A 6,024-nucleotide genomic window follows, 5' to 3' on the forward strand; every position below is an offset into this window, starting at 1 on the left:
GACATTCACGATTTTGTGTTGGCTTGTTCAGTCTGTGCCACTGGTAAGACATCTAACCAACCCCCAGATGGGTTACTTCGACCGCTGCCTGTCCCTTCGAGACCCTGGTCCCATATCGCTCTAGATTTTGTCACCGCCCTCCCGCCCTCCAATGGCATGACGGTTGTTTTAACCGTAGTGGACCGGTTCTCGAAGGCGGCACATTTCATCCACTTGCCCAAATTACCTTCAGCCAAGGAGACAGCGGTCATGGTCATAGATCACGTCTTTCGGTTACATGGCCTCCCGATGGACGTGGTCTCTGACAGAGGTTCCCAATTCGTATCCAAATTTTGGCGAGAATTTTGTAAGTTACTGGGGGCCACGGTCAGTCTGTCCTCGGGCTATCATCCTCAGAGCAATGGCCAGTCTGAACGAGCCAATCAGGACCTGGAGAGAATGTTGCGATGTTTGGTTGCCAAGAATCCGTCGTCCTGGAGCCAACAGCTTTCTATGGTGGAGTACGCCCACAATTCGTTTCCAGTGTCATCCACGGGCCTCTCGCCATTTAAGTGTAGTTTAGGTTACCAGCCACCAATTTTTCCGAGTCTGGAATCCGAGGTCGCGGTCCCCTCCGCTCACGCATTTGTCCAGAGGTGCCGCCGTACTTGGACTAGAGCCCGGGAGACTCTACTCCAAGCAGGGGGGCGCATGAAGGCCAAGGCCGACCGCCACCGGTCAAAGCCTCCCGTTTACGTCGTGGGTCAAAAAGTGTGGCTTTCTACCAAGAATATTCCGCTCCGCTCCGTGTCTAACAAGTTAGCTCCCAGATTCATTGGCCCGTTTCCTGTCACCAAAATTATTAGTCCGGTGACAGTCCGACTCAAACTTCCTCCTGCGTACAGGAGAATTCACCCCGTCTTCCATGTGTCTAAAGTCAAGCCCGTGTTTTATTCTCACATTAATCCGCCTGCCCCGGTTCCCCCCCCCGCCGCGACTCGTAGATGGGGAACCTACATATTCGGTACATCGCATTCTGGACTCAAGACGGAGGGGACGCGGATTTCAGTACTTGGTGGACTGGGAGGGTTACGGTCCGGAGGAGAGAAGTTGGGTACCTGCTAGAGACATTCTGGATCACTCCCTTATCGATGATTACAATCGACAGGTAAGGTTGTCTGGGAACGCCAGGAGGCGTTCCTAGGGAGGGGGGTACTGTCACGGTTCATGAATCGGCTGTCTCATGCTGATGTGTCTGTGTGAGTGTAATTGTGTGGGCGTGGTTACTCGTTGTGTTGATTAGTGTCTCCAGCTGTCATCAATCCCAGTTCCCTTTATATGCCCAGTAATTTCCCTCTCATGTTGTCAGATCGTTGTGGTTGTTCCTTGGTGTGTGTCCTGTTCCTGTGCCTCGTCTGCAAAAGTTCTTCGTCTGGATTTCGTCATTTCTTCGTGTCGTCTGGATGTTCCACGGTTCCTGGTTTGTCACTCGAGCACGCAGATCACCGCACCACCACCGGATCGCCATCTCGTCCCTGCTTCATCGCCACCTGAGTGTTTGTCCCCGACCTGTGTCTACATCTGACTATTTATAATAAACTGACTTTTACTTGCATCTTGCATCCTCCTGTTATTTCACCACAATTTATGATACATTATTCATTCACAAAGAAAATTGGTGTCCTTAAAGATTGGATTTTTCCTAATTTTTTTAATTAAGTTCAATTTCCAATAGATGATTTTTTATTCCTCTTTTTAGTCAACTTTAGCATGGGTGTCTAAACTTATGCATAGCACTGTATCTGTCATTTTACATTGCAGTCATTTAAATGCAAGTACAAGTGCCAGTCCAGCCAAGCCTGCACGTCACGCCAGTCCAGCCGAGCCCGCACTTCACATCAGAGCTGCCGAGACCAAGGCAGTATGCGTCGTGCCCGACGCCCCTGAGACTGTGAGCGTTATGCCCGCCGCGCCTGAGACAGTGAGCGTCATGCCTGCCGAGCTGGAGACTAACAGCGTCATGCCCGCAAAGTCATCTTCACAGCTGCACTCAAACTCAACTAGCCACTTGCTTGATTTGCTAAATAAAAATATGTCTGATTAATAAGAATATAACGAGTTTACTTGTGTTAAATGATTCATTCTTGTTAGTTGGAACTAAATTAAGAAATAATTGAATGAATTAGATCTGCACTTGTTGATTCAATGAGATTGAGGCGCTTCATATCAACAATTCTCTCTGGTGAGTCACACTGCGCATGCTCAGTACTGCGGCGGGAAGTTCGGGGACACGCGGCCGGGCTCAAATGTACTGTGGAGAAGGCATTTGGTGAGCGGTCTAATCGTTCTGCATCCTTGATATTGAGGGTAAGTACCTGATATATGTACCTATTTGTAATTATTACTGTGGGATAAAACTAAGTTATTAGACACTGTTGCGATGTTTCTAAGCAGGCTTATTTTCCCAGACTTGAAGCACATGTGTTGGGTTCAATTCTGTGTCTTTGTCGATACGAGTTTCACCTTAACGTTAAAGGGGAATATGGCAACTCTAGCAATTTTTTCGCTGATTTTCAGCAAATATAACTCTACCCCAACAATGGGAGGGTAAAACAGGAGATAAATTGAATGCAGACGTCAGAGTCGAAAACATCATACACCCGTTTTTTCCCCCGTTTTTTTTCTGTTTGTAAGTTAATGCAACGTTAGCTAACGTTAACGTTAGCGTAATGTGCCATTTTTATGTTGGCCTGGCCTTCATGTATGTATATCAGCAAAATATTAATTTAAACGTTCTGTATCTAGCCATTTCTGTCTTTTCAAACATGTTACTTAATGCTACCCAGCTTATTGATTACAGTGTGCAAAAATTGTCAAGTAAAATCTATGATGCAGTCGACCATATTTGAAGTGTCCTAATAAATGGCAGTTAAAGTTATGATTGAATAGGTATACATGTTTTATTTATGGAATATACTTATTAATATAAGTAAAACTTTATATTTAGTAACAGCAGCCAGTAGTGGTATTTTCTTTGGCCCATTTTTTGAAGTCAGTCTTATACACTTTTTTTCTTTACTTTTTTTACAGCGAAAATTATTCTTTTCTTCATACAAAAGATGAAATACATCACAATATAAAGCTGTCCCCATGCTCTTCTGGTGTGAACCTCACCTTTATTACATGTAAGTAGTTTTTCTTAACACTCACATATAATGTATAACTAACTATCCTTGATTACTGACCTTTCCTTTTCTTTCTCTTTCAGTGACGTGTATGTGGCAGTGCAGGCAGTGTGTTACAAAGGAGAGTTGTAGGTACAAATTGCTTAAGCATTATAAACTACACCATTGTTTTGGAAACGACAATCATTATGTTTGTGTATATTTAAATTGTGTATATTTAATAGTCATTCTCAATGCATTTTCTTCCCAAAGAGTACTCTTAAGCTGTGCCGCCACTGAAGTTTGAGTTAATCTTGTCCCCACCCCACAGAATGACTCTATACATACCCGAAGAGCCTGTGTCATCAAGTCTCTGTGCACCTACTTGAATGAAGACCCTGAAAAACTAGTGAAGGCATATTTGGTGAGTTGATAAGAAAATACAGTTTTAAAAGCCCATTGAATCTGTACTTGGGCAGTGTTTTCCCCTATTTGCTACAACAAACATGTGACTTGAGAGAACACATAACTTTGTCAAATAACTGAGCTGGACAAATTGTTTATTTATAGGAAACTGATGGTACACAGTTCTTATGTGAATTGGTTGATGCACGAAAACAAATATTTTTTTATTCAAATCGGTTGAGCTCTCAAGGGGCCTAATTTGCATTTAAAAAAATGGCATCAGAAACTGTACATGTATGCTTTTGTTTTATTGCAGTGCATTATATTCCAAAGTGGTTCTAATGTTTTAGCCACCTAATTTATTTTAAATATGGTGGCCAAATAAATTATTACAATCTTATAATATAATGCACCACATTATACTCCAGCACCCACTGTGACCTCAATAATAAACAGTAGAATCATCACCTTTCTGACAGTTTCATCTTAAAAACTGAATAATTATAACCTTGTAAATGTAGGATTCACAGCAGAGCTCCTGTATTGGATTGAAGTTTACTTTACAGGTTTACCTAATAAAGTGGCCAGTGAGTGTTTAAGTGTGCATTTCTTGTAATAAATATTTGAGCTAATTTTTGCTTGTGCTCTTATCCCACAGGATTCAGAATTTGAGTCACAAAGTACCATGGAGCAAACTGTGATAGGAGTGTATGTCATACTGAAGGAGGGAGCGCTGCCTAACGATGACCCAGCAGACATTGGTGTCCTTGAAGGTGTGGAAGTGCTCAGTGACTTGAATAGTCAGGCTTGTGCTCTGTTATTTGGACTGATATACTGTTTGAACCTGAGCTACCCACCAGAGCTCAAATGCACTTTTGAAGTCTTGCAGAAGATCTTTCTAAATCTAAATGGACAGATGTTGTCATCCAAGGCACAGTTCCTCAAAAACAAGCTTTTGGAGTAAGTGAGCTTGAAAAAGATGGACTGAGACTACAACAGTGTTTTACCAAAGGGACAACTGACTGGAGCAGTTGTTACACACTTGCTATAAATTCATGTTTGTTCAAATTTTACTTTTTTTGTGTGTGTGTGTCAAGGCCAAGGTTTACACTTACAAATTCCCAAAATGGGTATTATTAAAATGGCTTAATTTTTAAGATGTGAAGGAACATAAGCTACACTGGTAATTTAGAATTATCAAAATAATTTTCATGTGATTTCATCACAGCAAGCTGCTGTAAGGTTTTTATTTATTTAAGGTATGTATTTATTTATTTTTATGTTTTATATATACACCAGTATTTCATCAGACAATCTTTTTTTATTATTATTTTACAGCTCAAATTGTTACTCACAATTGTTTATGTTAAATTCATGTTTATTTTCAAATGTAACATTTTTCTGTATCAGGCCATGGTTTACCTTACAAATTCCCAAAAAGGAAAGTGTTAAAATTGCTTAATTTTTAGAAGTGTTAAGAAAAAAGGGGCGTTAAAGTCCTGCAAGCGTTGCTTGGGGATCAGTTTTCTCAAGAGCCAAGATTTTGTTAGCTAAATGTTTCTTATATATCATGTTACAAACCACTCGAGGGACCACGGCCACCCAAAGGGTCTTCTCCGCCATGGCCACCTGAAGGGGCTTCTCCGCCAGTGGTGGACGAAGTACACATACCATGTACTTGAGTTAAAGTAAAGATACTCAAGGTAAAATATTACTCAAGTAAAAGTAGAAGTGCTGCCTTTAAACATTCACTTGAGTAAAAGTACAAAAGTATTTGCCTTCAAATGTACTTAAGTATCCAAGTACTATGATTTTTTTATTGCTATAATGTCCTATTATAATTTTTGTCACAAGACTCTTGCTTAACTCAGTCTATGTGAAGACTCTGTCACTCTTGGCACATCAATCTATTAATAAAATGACATTAATAAGTCTATATATATTTAAATTGAATACATTTTTTGTGTGTTTAATTTTGGACGGAAGGGGACTGATCCCATAAGGTATAATACATTTACAGTATTTACTGTACATATTTTTCACAAGCGTCTATGGTCATAATTATAAACATCCTAATGTTATGATACATTCACATAAACCTGCACAATGCCATTGAATATATATATACACACACTACATTATGGGAGCAGCCAATTTCCCTACAAAATTAAACACCAAAACGTATTAATGCAGTGTTTCTGCTACTCCTCAGAAAAAAAAAATGCTATTATATGCAAGTAATTTTAGTGTCAAGGTAATAAGCAATGTTCATTATGCGTCAGTATTTACTCATAATTGCTGCAATAATAGCTGCTGCTCTCTGCCCCGCTTAAAATTATTGGCAACACAAATTGTTTGGAACTATTGAGAGCTACACGAATCACGTGACCGCGCGGCGGCGAGATCACAGTAGGCTTGTTCGACTTGAAACGGCACACTGCACAGACCAATCGGTGAATGACATTAAAATACCGCA

General features: G+C 40.6%; 2 long non-coding RNA genes across 2 annotated transcripts; both read left to right on the forward strand.

Moving 5' to 3' along the window:
• The first annotated feature begins 286 nt into the window (after nucleotides 1-286).
• Nucleotides 287-1,533, forward strand: LOC309505699. The gene is made up of 2 exons (XR_014208557.1): nucleotides 287-1,147; nucleotides 1,349-1,533. It is a non-coding gene; the product is annotated as an uncharacterized lncRNA (long non-coding RNA).
• A 1,148-nt stretch (nucleotides 1,534-2,681) lies between these two features.
• Nucleotides 2,682-5,107, forward strand: LOC309511589. Its single transcript, XR_014210700.1, has 4 exons — nucleotides 2,682-3,164; nucleotides 3,248-3,296; nucleotides 3,417-3,567; nucleotides 4,207-5,107. It is a non-coding gene; the product is annotated as an uncharacterized lncRNA (long non-coding RNA).
• The last annotated feature ends 917 nt before the right edge of the window (nucleotides 5,108-6,024 follow it).

Source organism: Leuciscus leuciscus, assembly GCF_965113295.1.
Source record: "Leuciscus leuciscus genome assembly, chromosome: 1".
Taxonomy (NCBI): Eukaryota; Metazoa; Chordata; class Actinopteri; order Cypriniformes; family Leuciscidae; genus Leuciscus; species Leuciscus leuciscus.